Raw genomic sequence first — 25,138 nt, 5'->3', positions numbered from 1 at the left:
AAACCATCCAGTGGAAAAAAAGACAGCATTTTCAACAAATGGTGCTGGCTCAACTGGAGGTTAGCACATAGAATAGTTCAAATCAATCCATTCCTATCTCCTTGTACAAAGCTCAAGTCCAAGTGGATCAAGGACCTCCACATAACACCAGATTCACTGAAACTAAGAGAAAAGAAAGTAGGGAAGAGTCTCGAGCACATAGGCACAGGGGAAATTTTCCTGAACAGAACACCAATAGCTTAAGCTCTAAGAACAAGAATTAACAAATGAGACCTCATAAAATTGCAAAGCTTCTATGAGGCAAAAGACATCATCAATAGGACAAAATGGCAACCAACAAATTCGGAAAATATCTTTTCCAATGCTATATCTGATAGAGGGCTAATATCCAATGTATACAAAGAACTCAAGAAGTTAGACTCTAGAGAGCCAAATAACCCTATTAAAAATAGGGTACAGAGCTAAACAAAGAATTCTCAACTGATGAATATCAAATGGCTGAGAAGCACCTAAAGAAATGTTCAACATCCTTAGGCATCAGGGAAATGCAAATCAAAACAACCCTGAGATTCTACTTCACACCAGTCAGAATGGCTAAGATCAAAAAACTTAGGTGGCAGCAGATACTGGAGAGGTTGTGGAGAAAGAGGAACACTCCTTCATTGCTGGTGGGATGCAAGCTGGTACAACCACTCTGGAGATAACTTTGGCAGTTCCTCCATAAATTGGACATAGTACTACCAGAGGACCCAGCTATACCACTCCTAGGCATATACCCAGAAGATGCTCCAACATGCAATAAAGACACATACTCCACTATGTTCATAGCAGCCTTATTTATAATAGCCAGCAGCTGGAAACAACCCAGATTTCCTTCAACAGAGGAATGGATACAGAAATTGTGGTATATCTACCCAATGGAGTACTACTCAGCTATTAAAAACAATGAATTTATGAAATTCTTAGGGAAATGGATGGATCTGGAGAATATCATCCTGAGTGAGGTAACCCAATCATAAAAGAATACACATGGTATGCCCTCTCTGATAAGTGGATATTAGCCCATTAGATCGGAATACACAAAGTACAATCTACAAACCACAAGAAACTCAAGGAGAAGGAAGACCAAAATGTGGATACTTCATTACTTCATAAAAGGGGGAACAAAATTCCCATGGAAGGAGTTGCAGAGACTAACTATGGAGCAGAGTCTGAAGGAAGGACAATCCAGAGACTGCTCCACCTAGGAATCCTTCCCATATTCATTCATCAAATCCAGACACTATTGTGGATGCCAGCAAGTGCTGGCTGACAGAAGCCTGATATAACTATCTCCTGAGAGGCTCTGACAGTACCTGACTAATACAGAAGTAGAGGCTCATAGCCATCCATTGGACTGAGTACAGGGTCCCCAATGAAGGAGCTAGAGAAATGACCCAAGTAGCTGAAGGGTTTGTAGCCCCTTAGGACAAACAACAATATGAACTAACTAGTACCTTCAAAGCTCCCAGGGACTAAACCACCAACCAAATAGTACATATGTTGGGTCTAATGGCTCCAGCAGCACATGTCTAGCATAGGGGGGCCAAGTTGGTCATCAATGGAAGGAGAGGCCCTTGGCCTTGTGAAGGTTCTATGCCCCAGTGTGGGGGAATGCCAGGGCCAGTAAGCAGGAGAGGGCGGTGTGGTGAACAGGGGGAGGGGGGAGAGAAAAGGAGTTTGTCTTTGTTTTTGTTATTTTTTTTTTCGGAGGGGATCCTGGGAAAGGAGATATTGTATGACATGTAAATAATGAAAATATCTAATAAAAAAAGAGAAAAGATTCAAAGTGCCTGAAGAAAAACGATCTCATTCTTCTACTCTTTAATCTATTAAATATTAACAAAACTCAGTATTTTCTATCTGGGGAATATTTTTAATTATTTATAAAAACTTAGATAAACTTTATTTTAGTTGCATATTTCTCTGTTCCTGTTTTTTTTGTTGTTTTTGTTTTTGTTTTTTACTACTACTGATCTATGTCTATGGATGCTTTTTGTATTTCAAATAAATGTTTTCTATTTATTGTTTTCCTCAATGTGATGAGTGTATGTTAATATACCAATATTAAAAAAATACTTAAGCAACTTATGTTACTTCTCCTCCTGCATCACTACATTAATTCTGTCAGTTGATATATACAACTAATCTTAGTGTAAAATCATCTAGCTTAACATGTTTAAATAGTTTATTAGTTCTTCTTTTCTTTATCCATCAATATGAAAGTAACTTTAAAATTTTAAAGTAAAATAAAACATGGTCATATAAAAGGACTTTTTTTGTATACAGAAAGATACAGAAATATAATCAATATCATTAATTTGAAATTGTCCTATAGAGTGATACTGAAAAACACAGCACATTATTGGTACAAAAACAGACTTGCAGTTCAACAGAACAGAGTATCAGATCCAGAGTAGACTCACCTTTGGCATCTAATTTTTGGCATTGGTGTCAATTGCCCACACTGGATAAGATAACAAATGGTACAGCCAAAGCTGCATACCCATTGGAAGAATGAAATGAGGATCACATCTTTCACCCTGCACTAAAAACAATTCAAAGTGAAAGATTTAAAACACGAAGTGTTTAGATTGCTAGTGGGAAAAGTAAAAGACTTTTCAAATTGCAGATGATGGCAATAACATTCTGAAGTAGAGCCAACTATTGGGACTGCAATTGATTAAAAAAAAAAATCTTCCACAAAAAGGAAGTGTAGTAGAGAAAAATCAACCTACAGAATGGGAGACAGTCTTTGCCAGCCATACCTCATCCAGTATCTGATACTGAGATGCATGTAAAAAATTAAAACACTCCCCAGCAAAGGGGAGAGCTGCCTCTGCAATGACCTAGTAATGCAGACAGACAGACAAACAGCTCTCCAAAGGAGAAACAGAAACGACCAGTTGTTTAAACTTTTAAGTGTTTTATTAAACACTTCAGAAAGCATATGTAATTGTACCTTAAATATCATTTAGACATATAATCTGCATAAAATTATGAGTGGTGATTTCACATTCTTTACATATTGAATCATTAACAGTGCTTTGTGTTCTAAGACTTCTTAAAACATTCATCTTTTACTGTTGAGATTTTAAGATATGACATCACTTCTCCCATCCCCTTCCTCCCTCCAAACACTCCAGTGTCCTTCTTCACTGCTTTTGAAATTCATGACCTCTTTTATCATTAATTTTTGTTATACACACATATGTGTATTCATATTTATTAATACATACAACTTGCTTAATCTGTAAAATGTTACTTGTATATGTTTTCATGGCTGAATGTTCAGTATTGGATAATTTTGATGACTATTTTTGGTTATCAATTTAACTACATCTGAAATTAAAACTGAATGGCTGGACACACTTATGAGGGATTTTGTTCTGTAACATAGCATTTGCAGTGGGATGACCCACTTTGAATCTGGATCTCCGAGGTGTAAAGACCCACCTTTAATCTGGTCCACTGCTGCTGGCAGCCTATGTGAAGAACTCTGAAGAAGGAGTCTTGTTCTCTCCCTTTGCCTGTTTGCTCTAGCTTTCACTAGCAAGTCCATTCCTTTACTGGCATTTGAGTCTTCTTCATTGGGATTCCGGTGTTTACTGAAAACCAACTGGGACAATAGCCAGTTGTGTGCCATTCTATGGAGAAGACTATTCCTCCTGCTTTTAGCATTCCTTAGTTGGCTGCAGTTTCTTGTGGCCTAGTGGTCTTTATACATGTCCACTGGTGACATCTTTGTTCAGGTCATGTTTAGGCAGACATGTTTGTAAGACATTATTAATGTAGTTCTGAAATCACTAGGACATTCAGTTTTACAACAAACTCCCTAATCCTCTAGCCATTACATATTTCCTCCTCCTTATCCAAAAATGTTCCCTTAGGCTTACGTGTGGGAGTTGTTTTGTAGATGTGTCCTCTTGGATTATGCTTTACAACTCTGTATTTTGATTGTTTGTGGTTTTCTGTAATTGTCACTATTTGCTGCAAAGAGAATTTTTCTTGATGAGAGATGAGCACTATACTTATTTGTGGGTATAAGGACAAAGATTGAGAATGTGATTAAGGATTATGTTGGTTTACTAAAATGGTTGTTGGATGTTTGCCTCCAAGATCCATGACTTCATTAGCCCTGAGTAGTTGCCTAGGTTTTCAGTAATCAGGCATCCTTTCCCTCTTGTTGATTGGGTCTTAAGTCTAATAAGAAAGTTGTTGGTTACCGCCAAGATATACATGTCGCTATTACACCCGTAGAATTATAGTGTCATGCTGGTCATTGCTGTTCATAGGTGTCATAGCCGAATAGAATTATTGATTGTTTCTTGTCTTTGGAAACTTCATGGCACCCACTGATGCCATGAGACTTAGTCCTCAGGAAGGAGGCAATCAGGTAACTTCCAGCTTAGGAGAATCTGTGCTTTATGTGGGACAATTGTTTTAATTATTTGAGAGTTTATAAATGCCTAAAATGTTCAACACCCTAAGCCACCAGGAAAATGTAAATTAGAACTACTTTGAGATTTCATCTTACTCCAATCAGAATGGTCATTGACAAGAAAACAAATAACAACAAATACTGGGAAAGATTTAGGGGAACAGGAATGCTTAGTCACTGCTGCTGGGAGGATAAACTAGTATCTGCAATATGGTGATTTCTTAAAAACATAAAACCAGAACTATCATAGGACCAGCACCATTTCTACTGCAGAGGTTCATGTTCACCCTTGTTTATTGCTGCAGTTTTTGGCATGAAGGCAGCCTAGATGTCCATCAGCTGATGAAGGGGAAACTATTGGTGTATATACGCAAGAACTTTGACTCAGTTGTAAATAAAAGTAAAATTATAAAGTTGTAGAATTTGGAGGAAAGTGGATGGATCTGAAAAAGTGATGACATACTCAGATTTGTTTGTTTTGTTTTTGTTTTTCTGAAGACCAGTTCTCATTATGTAGTTCACTCCTGTTGTCCTAGAAGTTGCTTTGTTTATCAGGCTGGCCAGGAACTCGCAGTGATCATCCTTCTTCTGCCTAGGAGTTCTGGGACTAAAGGTGTGCACCACCACACTGCCTGGCCAGATTCTAACTTCTAATGTTGTAGACAAGAGGGGAGTAATTTCTGGGAATGATATCAAAAGAAAGAACCCAATGTGAAAGCAGGCTGGTGTGAGAGGGAAGAAGTGGCAGAGAAAGGGAGAAGAAAAGTACAGTTCTGCTTGAAATGCATTTTTTTGAGAAATGCTATAATAAAACCTAAAATGTTTTTATTACTAAAATAACAATTGTTGAAAAAAAATAGCATTACCTATATTACTCCCGTAAGCTAGCATACCTGTGAACTACCAATTGTCATCATTCGCCTCTCCATATTTAAGTTCATTTCTATCGTCACAACTAGGTGTAGACATACATACACATGTTTACACTCCCATGGGCACATGAATGATCTCTGGAGCTGAGAATCACTCCAATTTCACTGCTTATTTTTCACCACTTTGGTTTGTGCCTAGATTTCTAATTATATTGAATTTTCCATCATTTTTGAGACAAGAACTCCTTAAGTTGTCCAACTTATATCTGTCTTGCTCCTCAAATGTTGGGATTATAGGCATATGGCATCTTGTGTTCACATTTCATTCACTTTAAATTCACTACTTTATCTCCCTTCATCTTTCTAGTGTGAGATCATTGGTCTGAAAAAATGATAGCCAGAGTTCTAGCTAAAGGCATTTTCACCTAGCTGTATACAAATATATGAACAATATACATGTAGAGACTCATGATGTGAATACATGAACATCTTTCATATAGATATGAAAAGATCATGTCTATAAGATGCTATTTGCAAGGCATCTCAAGTCAAAACATTACTCTCAATAGCTCAAGATCTGAAGGTTTTGAAGTATAGCTCTATGGAGAACAGTATATCACCAAATTAGTTCTCTGGAGTACAGAATGCAGATGTTTTACAACCTAAGCTTTCTCTACTATGTCCCATCATGCTGAGTCAGCAAGATATGATCACCACTAAAGGAGGAACATGGTTCTTCACCTTGAGTTTGTGTGGCTGTCTATCTCCTTGCATTCATAAAGAAAGCTGATCCTAGCTAAAAGCTCTGGTTAGTGTGGATCTGGTCTACCCGTGTTGGCTCTGTAAGTTAAAAGTTCCAAAGCCCTTTGTTTGAAACTTTTCTCTTTCCCACACTGACTTTCTTTCTATCACTCTCTCCTGATACAAAACATAGTGGACTTGTCTGGTCCTGTCAAAAAGAAGCAGGTTAATCAATCAAAAAAGTCAGTCATCAACAGCATCAAGTTAGTAAGTAACCAACTTGTTTTATTTACCTACCATTTCATTTTCAAAAATACTTAAAATACTATTGCTATTGACTGTACTGAATAAATGTTTTGTTCACTATTTATTTAAGTATATATATAATATAGATATACATTTTCATGTATATATTATTAGATGTATTTGTTATGATAAAGAATAATTATTTAAAAGATAAATATGTTTACTTAGATTTGATTTCATACAATATATTTATGCATCCAAATATTGCATACTGTCCCCAAATTTGTACCATTTTATCCATCACTGAAGTGAAATAGAAAAGAATAGGCCATAATTCAAAAGCAGATTAAAGTACTCGGTGCTGGGTAATTTTCAATGAATTAAACAGTTTTATTATAACATTGTTGCATTTAATCATCTAAGGAAAACACTAACACTTTTCTGAAACATATTAACAGATTGGGATATTTGCCTTGTTTAATGTGTTTTCCAATTTAAAGATTGATTCTTTAACAGAGTAGCTTTCACAAAATTGATTTCAGAAAATAATCCATTAATACATTGATCAATTATAGTCTGGGATGTCTGCTTTGCCAGAAGCATTGGAATGAAAAGTCACAGGGTGTGCAGTCATTCCTTTCTAAACAACAGGCAAAAATTCACTTACAATTGAACCATAAAAAATTAGTTATAGATTCAACTGCGGAGAGGTCACAGCATATCTAAAAGCTTCAAATACACGCCTCTTTCAACGTACTACAAGCGCATGTCCAATAAATCCATATTTGCAGAATCAAAATGAGAATTCAAGGAAGACTGATCAATTAACAATAAGGAAATGATAATATTTGAGAGTCTGAATATGTTTAACCTCATGTTAGACATTATATCATGCATTCGTGTATCTGAACATCATGTAGCACCTCATTAAAATAAGGGTTTTGTGTATTAATTAACAACAAAAATGTTAACTCTACATTTGCACAAGTTCCTATTAAATTAAAGTCCTCACCTGAATCTAACAGTACTCCTGTCATACAGCAAAAGCTATGAATTATTTTTAAATTAAATATCAGAATATTGCTGGGTGTGGTGGCACATGCCTATAGTCCTAGCACTTGTCAGACAGAAGAGGGTAAATCTGTGTGAATTCAAGGACAGCCTGGTTTATATGGTGAGTTCCAGGAACAGCCAGAGCTATATAGTGAAATCCTGTCTCAAAAAATAGTATATCTATCTCTATCTCCATAGTCTATATCTAATCATATAATTCAGTAAAATCAAATATACATACATATATATATGTATATATATATATACATGAAATATATATCAGAAATTTGATATCAGAGGGGTCCAGAGCTCTTCTGGTCAGTTGCCACAACAAACTGTACTTGACTTCTAAATCTAGTTCACAGGAGAACTTTTCATTGTTCACACAGCATTATATTATACATTATTATAAATTATTCAAGAAGACACTATTTTATTGTTGATTTTAATCAAGAATCTTGAGATGCTTTGGCATGCATTTAGCCCAGCAACAGAACACACTTCATTCTTAGTGTGTGCATGCGCCCCCCCACGACACACACCAGTATAAACCTATGCATGTGCCCCACACATAAAGAATTTAAAAAAATTGAATACCACCATGGTAGTATTATGATCCAGAAATAAACTGATTTTTCAGTTAATCTTTCATACTTTCTATTTGTGATTTTATTACTCATTTAATGTTACTATTTTCCAAATTAATACAAGTGAATTCACCAGATGTGAATTCACTTTTTAAGAAGTATTCACTTTCTGAGATTTATTCATGTTGCAAATCATTCCTTTGCTTGGCTGTTTAATTGTCTCTGGAACACATACGTTATATTTATTTACTTTCAACTATAAAATTAATTTTTTATCATTTTTCATTTAGTACTTAGGAGGTATATGTGTTTCTTTGTTAGCTTGCCTGTTTTCCATCATGAACCTTGGACTCACTATAGCACAGACTTGCACAAGAGCTCCCCTGGGATGTGAAGACTAATGCTAGGAAACTGTTCAAAGCTTTCACCAAAGTTTATTTTAAAACAGTAACAATAGCATTTATAAGGGATGAAGCCAATCCTTACACATATGTGAACAGGTCCTTGAAAAGGGAAATTTAACAATCTTGTAATAGAAGATGCACCACTCTTCAAGCAGGACCCTCTCTCAGTTTTTGTTTTGTTTTGTTTTGTTTTGTTGTTGTTTTTGAAATGAGTCATCATCAGTGACAGCATACAGCAGAGAAGGAAGTTGATGCTGCTGGTCAACACACACATGCATGTCCTTGTTAATCAATGTTTCAGTCTCTCACCTCTTCTTGGAAGATATCCTACTTTACTTTCTAAGAGGCTTTAAACTCAATCATTTACAGCGCACTCTAAAATTGCTCCTGCAAATACAAGCATATGAGCAAACATCTTCTTTCCCACTAGCAAAAGTGTACTTTTGATACATTTCAGGAATGGAGCCTCAGGGAGCTATTCTGTCAGAGTGATTAAAAATGGAAGCTGGTAGCTGTTGCTGTCATGGGAGAGTAATAACCAGTATAAACTCACCCCACTGGAGAAATAAGCAATGCCTTATATTTTATTCCAGTCCCCCAAGATTTTATAGTCTATTAATGATCATTTACTGATTTTCAGTTAATATGGTTCTTGTAATTAAAACAAAACATCAAATGTATATTTTCCTCCATAATTATTGTAGCATGATGGAGTTTTGGTGCTATTGAAAAAAATTTTTTTAAATCACCAATTGTATTATTCAACAAGTTAATCTCTGAAATAAATAATATATACACCCTAAATGGCTGCAAGCAAAAGCAGAGCAAACCTGTGAGAGCCGGCCTTCTGAGCACTAACAAAATACCATGAGCAGTGCAAATCTCAAATAGCAAGGAAAAAAGATAAGTTATTATAAACACCTCATCTGTAATACTTCTGTATAACAACTGTTTGAATATTTTTGTAGTCTGGTGATGTTTTAGAACTACAGGCAAAATCAGCAATAAAAGAACAGTTGGCTCTGAGCATGGTGGAACATTTCCCCTCCCTTTTTGTCTTCAGGAAAAAAAAAGCTATCAAATGCAAATAACCTAACTTGTTCCAGCAACATTTGTTGTGAGTCTTCAGTTTGGGAACTGCTGTGAGTGAGATTTGACTCTAACTTCAATATCTTATAAGTAAGAGAGAAAATGAGTCTCACAACACACAGAGAAATGCCACAAATAATGATACTGGTGAATTAAATGCATCTTTTTTATTTTATTTATTAAAAACCCTGAGATACAAAAATCATAACTCAGACTTGAGGTGGAGTACACAAGAGTTCTCACTGTTGTCCATTTCCCAACCTCTTAATGGATTTATGCTTCAAAGCCACCAGGTGGAACATAACATAGTTTATGAGAGTAGACTTATAATTCCCTTGTCCAGGAAGCTTGCTAACCAGTATGCAAATCACTAAACCAGTGTTAATTTACTATGCAAATCACTACAACCAATTGCAATTTTCTTTTCTTCCAACAAGATTACATAATACTAGCCATAGGCTGGGTCTATAGGAACTTGAAAAGAAGGCTAGCTTAGGAGATAGAAGATTATGGTTTCACATAGAGATGAAGGATGGCACCAGAACCAATTGGAAGTAAATTATTTATCTACAAGTAAACTATACTACTAAATTTTTAAAAATAGATGAAAAAGGAAGTCTTGTCTCCTTCAAATCTATCTAATCTAAAGGAATCAAGGATAAAGTAGTAAAGGGAAGAAATTCTGAAGAAAAAGTTCAAGGCAAGAGATGATCCTTGAGTTTTAATCACTACTGGCTTTCTTGGTTGTCTTGTTAAAATGTCTGATCTTTCATGGAGGCTGTGAATGTTAAGGGGATATTTGAGAATGTAAATGTCTCACAAAATGCGTGAAATACATTATATACTTAATAAGAATGTAACAAGGTATTTTATCATGTATCAAAATTCTTTTTAAAAGTTTATTAATATAGATATGTTGCCTGCATGTGTTTATCTATATACTATATGAGTGCCTGGTGTTTGCAGAGGCCAGAATAGGATGCTGGGTCCCCTGGAACTGGAATTACAGATAGTTGTGAGCCACCATGTTGATGCTGGAATTAGGACCCAGATCTGGAAGAACAGCCAGTACCCTTGGCCGCTGAACATCTCTCTATCCCCTATATCAATAACTAACATTTTTTACTCACTTTGATAATGAAACTATGCCTCTAAGAATATTTTCTAAGAAAATTATAGGACAGTGATGCAGATGCAAGATGGCAGTCACCACAGGCTTAGGAGCAAAAGTCCCTGGAAATTTCTGGAAGAAGGCCAGAAAGGTATAGGTTATGGCACAGTTAGCTGAACTTTAGAGGTTGGAGATATGACACAAAATGGTCAGTGATGATAATTAGGCCTCCAAGAACAATTTATAAAACCTAATACACAGCCTTAAAATAGAACGTGAGCCTAAGTACCCAGAAGCACTCCATGTGTAAAATTTGTAACGAAAGTCAATATGAACAACGTGAAGAGTTCAAATGGAGTGGTGGATCCAGAGCCACTGCAGTGCTGGCAAAGTGCAAGAATTCTCACAGCATCAAAATTGTCCTGCAGGAGCTTGGGAGCTTGATAATGTCAAAAGAGAATCTATCGCAGCCGCCATGACAGTTCAGTTACTTCCCTTGCCTGATCCAACCTAACTCTTGATTTTCCCCGTAACTGAAGAGGAAGCCCCACTCAGACATCATCCTGAGACACTGTTCTGATGTTGAACACCTAAACTGTGTTTTGAAATACCTAAACTGTGCTCTGTGACATCTTCCTTAGTGCTGTACAACATCCTCTGTCAAATATAACCGCTGTCTGCCTAGCTGAACTTCTGGGATCAAGAAGATATGTTCAAATTGGGTTTCCTTTGGGAGCTGTGAGCACAGAAAATGAAACTGTGAATGCGTGTTACACAATCACCTGCTGCTGACACACGGCCCGGCTTTGCCTTTGCCTAACCCTGCTCCTACTACAGTTGCGTGGGGGCACTTAGACTAGATGGGAAGGCTTTAGGTCGAACCACGGACAACTGCTGGCCGTGGTTGTGCTTTGGTCGCACTTCTGCTTTCCTCTTCCCCACTCTTCCAACCTGACCCTTGGCCAAAGCTTAGGTTGTAACCCTCCCCTGCCTCTGAAATTAGCCTCAGGGGAGTAATTCAGGACTTCCGGTCTCTCCACCATTATCCAGAAGAGCTACTTTCCCCCTCCTACTCAACTTCCTGGTTGCCCTCACCACCAACACTTGCTATTTCCAAAAGCCATCAGATGAGGATGGGAGAACCTGGCCTCCTTCACTTAGGTCGAGACCACACTTGTTCCCTAGCCACTGGCCTGAGAAAGGGATGCCTGGTCCTCAGCCCTGCTGCCCTCAGCCAATGGGCTTTGAGCTCAGGACCCCAGGTGAACAAAGCAATCATAGGGCAACTCAGACCTGCCAGAGCTCAGGGTCCTTTGTGGTTATGTCTAGAGAAAGGCCATGTAAGGAAAGCCTAAACACACATGGTTCCCATTTCCCACCATTTTGTTTTTACACAATGAAGAGGTTTGAACAGGGCTCTTGTGTTATCCTGGCCACCCATCAGATGTGATGTGGAGCCTGACAGGTTTCAGTGTTGCTGCTTCCTCAGACCCTTGACAGGGACCTGGAGGAGTTCTGTACCACTGGGTTTTCGACTGATGGGCCCTGCCTCCTGGCTCCTTGCCACGTTCCCTACACTGCTTAGGACCACTAAATGATGAAATGTGGATGCACATTAAAATAAAAGCAATGTGTGATGTTGAAAAAATTGTAAAAGAGACAACTGTATTTACAAAGATGTCTATGAAACCTTTATTTTCATTAATATATGTTGAAAATAATAGTAAAGAAATGGAGAGATGTCTTAACAGTTAAGGGCGTCTGCTACTGTTCCAGTGAATTTGCCTTTGGTTATCAGGACCCATGTTGGGAGGCTCACAATGCTTGTAGCTCGAGCTCCAGGCAATTTATGCCTTCTTCTGGCCTCTATGGTTCACTCATGTGCAATCAACAGACATATACACATACATTTTTAAGAAAAAATTAATTTCTAATTAATTTCTGGGGTTGAGGGACAGCTTAGTGGGCACAGGATTGATGTACAGAATGAGGACCTTCATTCAAATCTCCAGTACCCACAAACAATCTGGGCGTGGTTTCTCATTTCTATAACCTAGGCGTTGGTGGATGGAGTTAGGTGCATCCCAAGAGCTAGCTCGCAGTCTAGTTTATCAAAAAAGAGCGACCTTCTAGCTCAGCTCATGTTATCATTTTCTTTCTATATTCCTGTATTTTCAAAATGCTTTATTTCAACTATAATTACTATCATAGAAGAAGAAATGTTGATTCCAATATTTTGTAATGGGAGAGGACTATTGTTGTTTAGATATATATTCTATTTCCCTAACAAGCTAGTAAGTTTCTGGAGGGCAAGAATTATGAAACTCACTTCTTTGGATCATAATATCTACCATTATCCCTGAATTAAAGAGCCCACTGACAGTTTTCCAAGCAACAAATGACCGCTAGGTTTTTCACCCTCAGTCCAAGTAAGATACCGAGAAGAGAAAAAATTGTCAATCTGTTTTGTTTTAAAATCAGACACAAATGCTTCTTTGTGCATACTGAATTAAGATTCTAAAAATTAGGCTGTTGTAAGCAGTTTTGAAAGAGAATTAATAAAAAGCCGGTTTATGAAAACTGTGGGAATAGCCTGTGTAAAATCTGGCAGCGCCTGCTCCAGGAAGAGAGCCCGCTTCCAAAGAGGAAGTCTCTGTCTGCCTTTTCCTCATGGAAAAGAATAGCATCTCCTTTCATGAGAAACTAAAGGGTGTGGTGCAAATCCCTGGCTGCTTTCTACTGAAAACCCCATGCGGACCAGGAAGGAAAGCATCGCATGGTGGCCGATCCTTCTCCACTTGGTCCCATCTGCTTAGTGGCACTGTGCCTACCTGCCAGATGGTGTGCTGGCTTCACAGGGACAAAGGCGCCAAAAAGTGGCTTTAGGAGACAGTGTTACTACCACCCCTTTGGGTTTCCTGCCTTGGTAATAACTCACCAGTGCTGGTGACCCTGTCACATTGCACATAGATTTTTACAGTTTCAAGAAACAAGTGTCTCCAAGTGCTTTGTGAGTCCTTTTGGTAGGCTGCTGGTTGGATTCCGATCTTTCAGGTGCTGGCATATTCCTTCAGCAGAATACCAATACAAAAGAAAGAAAGACTAAGACTACCAAAGCAGCTGACGTAGAAAACACCCACAACATCTGCCTGATGACTTCCTGGATCATCTGACTGTTAAATGAACAAGGGCAGGTGGTGTTGGCTGCAAAGCTAAAACACCCTTTCCAGTAAATAAATAAATAAATAAATAGATAAATAAATAAATAAATAAAAGAGTGGCTCTGTTCACTCAGGGAAGCTGGTCTCTAAGGTTGGGCTGTAACTCAGATTGCTTTCCTGTGGTAATTCAGGCCTGGGATTGGATCCCTAGCATCACACAAAGAACTATAAGAAGGAGCAGAAAATGGGGAGGGGGATGTCACGTACACTAGGAGAAACTCTGTGTAAAATGCATTAATCTGTGGCTTGCGTTCAATCAGGATTAGTGGCACAATGTGGAAGGAGAAGATGAGGAGAGCAGCTCTCAAGTATCAGGTTGTGTGAAGCGCAGTGAAGCCCCTTCCCAGGTGTGCAAGCCTGGGTGGCAGGCTTGCAGTGTAGTGGGCACAAAAGGGAGCAGCAGCAGACTTGGGAGTGGAAGACTCCATCTGCAAATCTGTTCCCCTGCACAAATACCAGTGTTGGTTGTTGGAGCATTCTTATCAGGAGCTCCCACATCCTAACTTCCTACTAAAGACACCGTTAGCTAGTCAGCTTTCCTGACCAGAGTTTCTCAGTTCACCTGAGTTTTTTCACTTATTAACCCTTTATCAAAGCTGTTGAAGGAGATAAATAAGAATACGAATAGTTTTTGTTGAAATTAAAAAAAAATGAAGATAAACCTTTTACACAAATGCTACCCCTTTTTTAACAGAGTCACCCTGTGCAGCAATGCTTGACAAGAACTCTATATAGACCAGAGTGTTCTTGAACTCAACTCACAGTGATACTCCTGTCTTTGTGCCCCTGATATTGCATATAAAGGCATACACAGCCTCATCGAGTCTAAGTCTTTATTCATATGACCAGAAAAATCTCAAAGATGAATCAGAAAATATAATCAGGAACCAGTTATATACATGCTTGAAAGCACAGAAGTAGTTGTCTATGTAACATGTAAACACTGGGTTCAATAGGAGAGAAACATTACCCTTAGTATTTCAGAGCTTCTGGGTTTCCATTACACAGAAAAATCATGAAGTCAAGCCCAAGTGTATTCTGGAAGGGAGTAATTCATCTCTCAGAACAGGCTTGTTAATGAGAAAGAATATGCTACTCTCTATTGTCATATTTCCAAATTTTGAGTACATTGAAACTCATATTCATGAGTTGCATACGAAATGCTCTTCTCTCAAGCTGTAGGTTCTGAGGCAAGTCAATGCCAGGTGTGGCCTCTTCTCAAATCCTTGGTGGAGAACCTCTGGAGAATCTCCCAAACCCAAACAATGCAAGGTATTGCCATTGTTCCTGGTTGGTCATCAGAATTTGATGATAAAACTCTATTGTTCAAGACATCACATACTTTGATCATGGGACTTAGAGAAATCAAGCTGGTACAAACTTGGAAGCGCCTTCCCACCTAGCTAGCTTTCAGAGAACCAGAAGGTGCTGCGAAGGCTTCTATGGGAGAAAGTCACGAACAGTCTTAGCCAGCTCATAATCTTACAGATTACCATAACAACCAGCTAACCAACATAGGCTCTTGTGTCTTAGTTAGGGCTTCATTGCTGTGAAGGGACACTATGACTGAGGCAACTCTCAAAAAGGACAACATCTAATTGGGGCTGGCTTACAGGTTCAGAGGTTCAGTCCAATCTATTCATGGCAGAAAGCATGGCAGCATGCAGAACTCTCAGCATAAGAACTGAAAGTTCTACATCTTGATCCACATGCAGCAGAAGGGATCTGATGTCTTTGGCTTGAAGTCAGGAGGAGGCTCTGATTCCACACAGGGCAGAGCTTAGGCATAGGAGATCTCAAAGCCCACTCCTCATATGACACTTCCTCCAACAAGGCCACACTTACTTGTAGAAGGCCACCACCTCTTAATAGTGCCATTTCCTGTGGGTCAATTGAAACACATAAGTCTATGGGAATCAAATCTATTCAAATCACCACACCCTGGGTGCAATAGAGGCATGGAATTAACCAATCGTTTTCTGATTCCATGGACGTCCCATGCTGCAGAAGGGAACTCATGCCTGGTTTTTTAAATCTGACCCCCAGCTAATAGCCTAGGAGCTCACAGTTCTGAGATGAAGCTACTAATGCTTTGCCAACTCAACAGTTTCAAACTGCCTTCTAAATACATATTCCTATACTCATAGACTAGGATAGCTCTCCATCATCTTCCGAGAAGCATGTTTATGCAATGGACAGCTCTTAACACAGCTCACCGAGTGAAAATGGGCACATTTAAAGGATATGCAAGGAGAAGGTTTTTATTGTAGATATGAGGGAGAGAACCAACCAATGCATCTAGAAGAGTCTAGACTGAACATGGCCAGCAGAACAGACCAGGCTATGAGAGGAATGGGGTTCGGGCAAGAGAAGGAGAGAAGAAAGGGCAATAAGAGAGGGGACCAGGAGAGGGAGAAGAACCAAGAGGCTAAGGAAACAAAGAGGATAAAGAGAACCAAGAAAGCTTGTGGCCAAAATGGCTTGGTTATATAGAAAAAAGAGAAGCTTGGTAAAAAGAAGGGAAGCTCAGAGTCCAGAGAGGTTTAAGGAGTTTGGGAGGTGAGAATTGTTGAGAGGAACCAGGACTGTAACAGGCACTTACAGGTGCTGGCAGATCCTGGTGCCAGCATCCAGTTTCACATGCTAATCGGCACCCCAGTTGGCTATTTATCCTGAGTTTCTTTGGGACCTAAGACTCCCAGCTGATCAAAAGAGAGGGAATAACTGTCTATGGAGTACTCAGCCATATATCAGATATTGATACATGCTGAGCCCCATGACATAGGAAACACCACAGATAATGTAAGAGCTAGAGGTAGGTGAGAACCGGGGTTAAACTGCATCTTATGGTCATGGCAGGATACCTGCTCCCAGGAACTCACAGCAGCTGTGGATGACTGACCAGTAAACATTCCATCAAGGATGGGAATGAGTTCACAAAGCCTCACTCCTGGCTGAGGAGTAAGTATAATGACTATGGATGGCAGCTAAGAGGAGAAGAGTCATTTTTCTTTATGATCTAGTGGCTGAGGTTATGACCATGCCTATATGGGTAGCTCTAATTGAACTAAGTAGGTTATAGAATAGCAAAAGATGACATAAAGTTGGGGTGAGGACATGAATCAACCTGGGAGGAGTTGCATGAGGAGTAAGAGCTGAATATATTTTCAATATGTATGCATGTATGAACTTCTTAAAGAATAAATGAAAACATTAAAAGAGAATTCCAGTACGATTAATGACTGTTTGAAGATATCGTATACAGAAACACAACTCCTTTTATAGAAAGATGTTTTTTAAGAATATCAGGTAGCAAACAATCATACTTAATGACTTTATGCTTTCTAGCTATAAACCTACACTTCTTAAAGGGTATCATAAGATCTGTAGTCACATTAAAAAAATGTGCCTTGAAACAGTTGTGCATTGGTTTTATCTTAGTTGCAATCATGTCCAAGGTACTGTCAGAGGCTCCCCTATCAAAAGGAAGGAGAATATGTTTCATAGCAACTGAGACATAACTTGGTTGAGAGTCACCAAAATTGCTTATGTTATTATACCACATAGGTGTGCTTCTCTCTTGATAAACCTACGTCCACAGTTGGGTGTATCTTATCCTTTCCCAGAGTACCTTTCTATTAACCCTCGTGCATACATGTTTGTTAAGCTTTCTGTCTGATAATAATGACTCTACATTATACTGGCTTATCTTGGAAATCTTTCCTGTGATCAAGTCAAGAGTCCCAAGTTCACCTGAGGGACTAGTCTAAGCTGATGCATGTGCTAGCAAGGAGGTAGTGACTGGTTCATATTCTCTGCACTGATACTTCTACTTCAGGATTCAATACTTTGTGGGTTTTTTTTAGAGGAAAGTTAAATTCTAAGAAATCATTGGAATTTTGCCAATAATAGTTAGCGTCTCTTTCTACATTGTCTTACTCCCATAATCTACTTTTTCATCAAGAAGGTCCATTTTTATTTCATTTTGAATACTTTTACTCTTTTTTGTTAACTTTTTATGATTCTTTGTGAATTTCACACCATGTATCTCAGTGCCAGCCATCTCCACAACCCCTCACATCTGCCCTTTGCCCTTGCAACCTCCCCATGCAAATTAAACAAACACACACACACACACACACACAGACACACACACACACACACACACACACACACATACACTACCACCACCACCAAAAACAATAGCAACAACAACAACAACAACAACAACAAATACAACAAAAAAATATCTCATTGTGGAAGCTGTAGTATGTCACTGTGTGTCCCACAGTCTATTCCTCTGTCCGCACATCTTCATCTATAAATGTTCATTGCAATGAGTCATTGATCTGGTTCAAGATCTCTGGCTTCTGCTACACCATCAATAGTGGATGCTTGCCAGACTCCTCCCACTCATCCTGTTGTTGCCTTGTGTCATGGAGATCCTGCAGCTTTGGAACAGCAGGACTGGCCCTTCAATCACTGATGACATAGATTTTGGAGTGAGCCATCTCATCTGGATCTGGGCCTGAGTGGTAGCTGAGATGACCAGCATGCTGGCTCTCCTCCAGGGCAAGCTGTCCAGCACTTCTCTGGTTAAGCCACCCAATACTGCTATCAGCAGGAGGCAGGGTCAGCTCTCTTGCTCTCATGCTCTTAGAATCGGCTCATCTGCACCCACACCTCCAAAGCTAGCTCCATTCTGCTGCCCATTCAAGTCAAAGGGCTCACCCTCACAAATGCTGCAGCCTGTGATGGGCTGGGCCAGCTCTCTGGCTCTCATGCCCTTGGGGCTGGCTAAATCTTTGCCTTGACCATCAGGGCCAGCTCCACTGTGTTGTCCAGGTGAGGTGCAGGAGTCCCTCTCCTGACTACTACAGCCAGTGAAAGAGAAGGGCTTTTCTCCTACTTTTATGACCCCAGGGCCAGCTCTCCCAAATGCTGCAGGTGGTGAGAGGCAAAGGGCAGGAGGGCATCACCTGACCCCCACACCGCCTCATGACAGATAAGTAGCATAGCCAGCTTTCTCTCACTCTTCATCCTCAGAGCCGGCTCACCCTTCTTCGCTCGAAAGGCTAGCACTACTGAGCTGCCCACGAGAGGTGCAGGACCTTCTCTCCCAAGTGATACATATAGCACTTGCTCAGGCGCCACAGTGAAGCTGGCTCTGATGTTAAGGGTGTACATGAGCCTGCCCTAAAAAGCATGAGTGTGGTAGAGGAGCTGACCCTGCCACTTGTCTGCCATCGGGTGGTACAGGTATAGAGGTGATGCCCCTTGCCACTATGTCATTCAGGAAAGCTGTCCACAGGGTCATAAGATCTGGAAAGCTAGTCCCGCCTCTTACCAGCTGCAGCACTTGGAAGAGCAAGCCCTGTGTATTCCCTGAACAGCACTGCGTAGCAAAGCAGACCCTGGTGGTGGGCAGGGTCAGCTTCATAAAGGCCAGGCCTAGCCTAACTGCTCTCCTTACCCCAGGGCCAGTTCTCTTAACTTCTATAGGTGGTGAGAAGTGGGTGGGGCAGACATCACTACTGCACTTCACAGCTGATGAGTGGTGGGGCCAGCTTTCCCATTCTCTTGCCCTCTGGGCTGGCTCACCTGCACCATGTCTACCTGGTTGGCTCTGCTGTGCTGTCCAGATGAGGTGCAGAGCCTGCTCTCCCAGATAATGTAGCTTGTGACAGGGATAGCTCTCCAGAGTTCATGACCCTGTGGACAGCTTTCCTAAATCCCATAGGTGGCAAGGGGCAGGGGTCGAGGATATCACATCTGGACCCAGGCTACCCAATGGAAGATAAGTAGCCGGGTCAGCTTTCCTACACACTCATGCCATCAAGTAAGGCTCACCCATAGCCTCACCTTCAGGGCCAGCTCCATTTTGGTGCCTGGGCCAAGTACAAGGCTTGTTCTCCAAGGTGCTGCCAACAGTGTGAGATGAGGCCATTTCTCTAGAGCACTGAGTCCATGAGGGGAGGAGCTACTTTTGCAGCCACTGGATATCCAAGTGGCATCCAGTGGCTGCCCTTACCGGGGACATCCCAATGTTCTCTACTAGTAATAGGAGCCACAAGAAGCTACATCGAGCTCTGCCTCTGCATAGCCGTGGACTCAGAGCAGCAGCCTGGGCCAGTACCTCACCGTGGCCACAGGTAGCAGGGGGGCCACTCACAACAGGCTACTCCTCTCCATCCTTGAGTCTCCAGTTCCGTCTCTCCTCATAATGCTCAAGCTGCTCCACTTCTCTTTTCACCTGTCTGATCACCACATATTCAAACATCACAGTGGCTCCAGATGCAGGGTGGTCACATGGCTGGCAGGCTCTGGGTGACATCCTCCATCCACACTGCATGGCATGTTGGCAAACAAGGGTCTATGGCCCACCTGTGGCATGCACTAGAGGGCAGGGTGGCATGGTAGTTTGCAGGTCTCTGCCTGTCTTCCTTCTTCCATGCTACACTGCCTGGATTTGATTTGATTTGGTTTTTATGAGTCGTAGGCATAAAACAGACTGGGACACCAAGCCATGCATCAAGCTAGGATGAACAAACAACTGCCATCCGCTCTGCCCCTGACTGATAGAAGAACTGCAACACCAAAAAGATGTCTCTTTGTCCATTGGCAGGAGTTGAATTCTTTTGCTCTTTTCTTATTTTTTCCACACAGAACTAAGCTTGTCTTCTTCATTAACCCTTAGTAACTGTTCATTATAGCTTGGTCCATAATGTGCCAAAAATTAAATCAAATTTTCTGGAGTTACCCCTGCAGTATTCATTTTAACTGGAGTTTCCCTGAACGCAGGGAGACAGAGTCTTCTTCATGGATATTTTGCTTAGAAAATGATTCCAGAGAGCTAAACTGAAAGAAAGGAAAGTGGAGGAGAGAAGGTGACATTTTGCAAGTGACAAGTGCTGGTAGTTAGGCTAATCTTTGTAGGGGTCATTAGTAAATGAGTCCCGGGTGTATTCTCTTGCAGGAAGAAAGGCAACATCTTGCCACTTTACAGCACATCCTCCGTTGTTCGAAAGTATTCCCGCCATGAATGAATACCAGATGAATTCCCACTCACATCCACAAACCCCTACATTGGAAAAGCCTTAGGACAGAAAGCAGAAAGACTGTGTAGGGTTCAGGAGGCTTTGTGAGGCACACAGGCTGCATTGCTCAAACCACATGCAGAGTCAGTAATCACTGATGGAGAAGGTGCGTCAATGAAGATGTGAACAACACACAAATTCCATTCTGATTTGGGGAAAAACAATATTCAAAAGATCAAACTTTTAATATTAGAAAGTAGTTACTATTTAGGCATATTTATATTTAAATACACATAACATTTTAAGAATGTCTATTCTCCATTAAAGTGGTACTATTGTAATAAAATATTTATTCCCATATTTGTATTAGAAATTTCAGCATAATTTCTTCGATTCCCAAGGAAAGTAAAGCTTCATAAGATAGGACTAGCTAACTCTGTACAATATCATCTAAAATAAAATAATAGCAAAAGCAAAGTAGAAATAAAATATAATAAAAAATGGTACTCAAGAGAAAACATAAATTAAATCAAGCTAGGTGTTTTTCCATATCAGCATTTTTCTGTCTTCTTGTGACTCTAGTCCATGGCAAATCCAAGTTCCCTAATGAGGCTATACTGAAATATTCACAGAACAATGCCAAACATTTCTCTTTTGTGTTTCTTTTAGTCTTTTAGACTTAAGATAAAAAAATATATAATCTTTCCCACTGAGCTGGATTTTTCTTCAACCTGAATGGGCACTACCTGGAAAGGCGCTTTCTTGCCCTTGCCTCACTTCCCGGTTGTTATAATCATTTGTGAAACAGATTAAGAACTACCTTTGACATCGGCCTGTGGCTTTCAGATTGCTATGTAGCTATTCTTCTCCACACTGAAATCTGAATGGATAAGTCAGTAGCATGCTGGAAGAAAAGAAATGCACATGTAAAAGCAAGCAAGCAAAGGAACAGGGCTGGGGGAGTGTTGGAAAGAGCAGCAGACTGTAATCTAGTTAGTAAATAACACTGCGAACCAGGGCACGATGTAAGTGAAAAGAACAAATTGGTTGGCCTGAGGAGATTTCATAAAAATTTTGGCATTGCACAGTGGGAAAAATCGCCTAGCCTATTCACATCAGCTAAAGCATTTCATGTTACATTTTTTTAAGATGGAAGGTTTCTGTGCAGAGTTCTAATGGACTTGTTTGTTGTGTGATTCGTTGTTTCACCCTATGGAAAAGCATTCTTTCAGGACACCAGGGAACCAAGGTAAATTACCTAATTCACCTCAGCAAATTTTCTTCTGCAAACAAAATAAAACAGGACATTTCTTACGAACCATCAATATTTATCTCCATTTGTCCAGCAATGCAAGTTGATTTGCTTATTAAACTACTTCAATCCCAGAATATTCACATTAGCTTGAAATGTATAGAAAGTTAGATAAGAAAAAAAAAACCCTACAATCCAACACCTAAAAACACTGAACACTGTGATGCTCTTATAAATAATGTTAGTGTCACCTATGCAAAGAACAAGCATGCATATACACGCCTATGTCAGCAATCAGGAAATATACGAAATAGAACATAGTGTACCCACTAGTATTATTTGGATGCTCCCAAAATCCATCTGTGCCAGGAAATGGCCTTCGTACAAACATACAAATGTGGACACCCACACATGCGTGTATACACATGTGTATGTAATAGATCTGCCATACAGGCATATGCTACCAGAAGGTTTGAGAAATTTCACCTAGAGAATCCTCGTGTTATTGAGGAAACCAGGGTTTCCTCTCAGGGTTCTTGGTCTCCTTAATTGAAAAATTTAGAACAGATTTAGGAGGAAGCTTGAGAACTATTTTATAGAATTTAAAAGAACCCCTCGCTGCAATCCCAAGCGAGTAAGCTGAAGATCTCAGTAGCTGCCTGGAAGAGGAGGAGGAGGAGGAGGAGGAGGAGGAGGAGGAAGAGGAGGAGGAGGAGGAAGAGGAGGAGGAGGAGGAGGATGGGGGAGGAGGAGAAGGAGGAGGAGGAGGAGGAGGAAGAGGTAGCAGCAGAGATTGAGGACAGGAAAAAGAAATGAAGTCTTATGCTCTTGATTTAGGCTCAGAGGTTTGACAAATAACCACAGGGAAAAAAGAAGATAGTTTCAGAGAAAGAGTTAAGAAGCCCACAGTGCCAGAGGAAGCACACTTGTACTTTAGCCAAAATCTGAAAGAAAGAAAAGACAAAAGAAAAGTTAGTCCTTTCTCTGTCAGAATTCTGAATAGTCAGCAAACCTAACAGAACCTTCTGGCATCAGAGATACTAGTAAGGAAACATGTGCTTTTTTGTTAAGGAAACAATTCATTCTTTTAGCAAGACTTTAAATCTATCTGCCTTTTTGAGGGGTGGTCTCTAAGCCAGGCGATTGACAGTTCCAGCTGAATTACTCCTTAGAGAAGAAATAATGGTGTGCTATATCTTCCACCACAATCAGATGTAAATACTATTCTTTTGACCAGGAAAAGACAGCTTTGCCCTGATAGGCCTAGACAGAGTTCTGATTGAGGCTACTTTAACACATATACGTGTATATCTTTTATGTTTGAATTATAAGTTGAAAACAGAAATTGACATTAAGGCTTATGAAAAAAATATGGGCCTTGCTTTGAAAGTAAAAATGTCTCTTATTTTAAAAAGTACTGAATACAAAATGAAAAAGAATGAAAAGAAAATATATAAAATTCAAAGTCTGGAATTTGATCATTCTTTTTTTATTTAAAACATTTACAATAACATTTGTTCTATTTTTATTGTTTTAAATAGTCCTGATAGCTATACAAGTTTCAATTTCAAAAAAACTTCATGTGATTTGATTATATCTCCTTGTTTCTGACTTTACCTTGATCTGATTTTGCTATTTTTCTCTCATCATGGCTAGGCATTATGATGCACACTTGTAATGACAGCTGCTGGGAATCTATGGCAGGAGAATTGCCTCAGACTTCAAGTCCAGACAGAGCTACATAGTGAGGCATATCTCAAAATAAAATAAATATTTTCGCAGCATGGTTTAATCTCCTTAGAGTATCACCCTATTGTATTTATTATATCTCAAATGGCCATATTACCTAGGTTACATTATCTGTATTATCTAGTGTAGAACCTAGAGTTTCCACACAATCCCCACCAAAATTCTAACAGCATTCTTCATACATTGGAAAAAGATTTTTGAAAATTTACATAAAAGTACAAAAGACCCATAAACAGCCAAATCAATGATAGGCATAAAGAGTGCTGTTGGAGGGACAATACCTGATTGCAAGTGATATTAAATCATAACAACAAAAACTGTATTGTACTGAGAATAGAGTAATATTGGATAAGAAAGGAGAGGAGAGGATAGAAAAGAATTGGGCTCAGAAATTACAGAACATAATACAGCCATCCAATCACAGACAAAGGTGTCACATAGCCACTGGAGGAAAGGTACCTCCTTCACCAGATGGTCCTGGGAAAACTGGGGGCTCATATATGAAACAATGACAATACATCTACACTTCTCACCCTGACCCCCGCCCCCAAAACAACGCAAGACAGCTCAAAGGCCTTACTAAAACTTTTCTCAAATCTGAAGTTGCTAGAGGAAATCACACCATACCTTAGGCACAAGTGAGGTCTTTCTGAGGAGAATCCCAGAGCCTTCTCATCTGCTCTTGAAGCTTATGTAGTGCCTATAGCTTGTTTGAGACTGGTGAGATTTTTGTTTTGTTTTGAATTTTTTAACAATTCTTTTCCTTTGGAGAACTCTTGTGTTATCCTGGGAGTGTATGATAATTTTAAATATGTATTTTACTTTGTTTTTTTAATTATTATTATTGGCCATAGTTCTTGTATAGCCTCCTAAAGCTTGAAGGATATGGTTTAGTAACAGAAGTGACTTATCAATAAGAACTCGCCTACAGCTATTACTGTCTGTGATCATGATTACTGTATGCCAATACATTTTGACTTTCAATAGCCAGTTCTTGGTTCAAAGTTTTGCCATTTGAATCTATGGTCTAGGTAAAAAAAAAAATTTTTTTTGAAAGTACATAGGACTTAAAACATATCCAGTTCTTAGCATCTCTACTAATTTTGCTTTTATTTAGACATTCTGGAGAGATATCATATAAAAACTTTTGATTTGGGCTCAGTCACATTTTCATTTGTTTGCTTAATGCAAGAGCAAATACTAACCTTTCCTCATTGTTCTCAGGTGAGAAAGAGGAATTGCAGTAGCTGATGAGTAACTTGCTTGCTTGAAAGACCTTTCATCTTGTAACAAGCA

The 25,138-nt window shown here is 39.6% G+C and overlaps 1 non-coding gene and 2 pseudogenes across 1 annotated transcript; 1 reads left to right on the top strand and 2 right to left on the bottom strand.

Moving 5' to 3' along the window:
• The window catches only part of LOC116091640, a 56,682-nt pseudogene extending 32,929 nt beyond the window's left edge, over positions 1 to 23,753 (bottom strand).
• On the top strand, positions 10,672 to 11,062 carry LOC116091975 (annotated as a pseudogene).
• LOC116092750 lies at positions 20,291 to 20,434 on the bottom strand. The gene has a single exon (XR_004119465.1). It is a non-coding gene; the product is annotated as a small nucleolar RNA SNORA48 (small nucleolar RNA).
• Positions 23,754 to 25,138: the final 1,385 nt, after the last annotated feature.

The sequence above is a fragment of the Mastomys coucha genome, unplaced genomic scaffold (assembly GCF_008632895.1).
Source record: "Mastomys coucha isolate ucsf_1 unplaced genomic scaffold, UCSF_Mcou_1 pScaffold15, whole genome shotgun sequence".
Classification (NCBI taxonomy): domain Eukaryota; kingdom Metazoa; phylum Chordata; class Mammalia; order Rodentia; family Muridae; genus Mastomys; species Mastomys coucha.
This window is presented reverse-complemented; position numbering and strand designations above follow the sequence as displayed.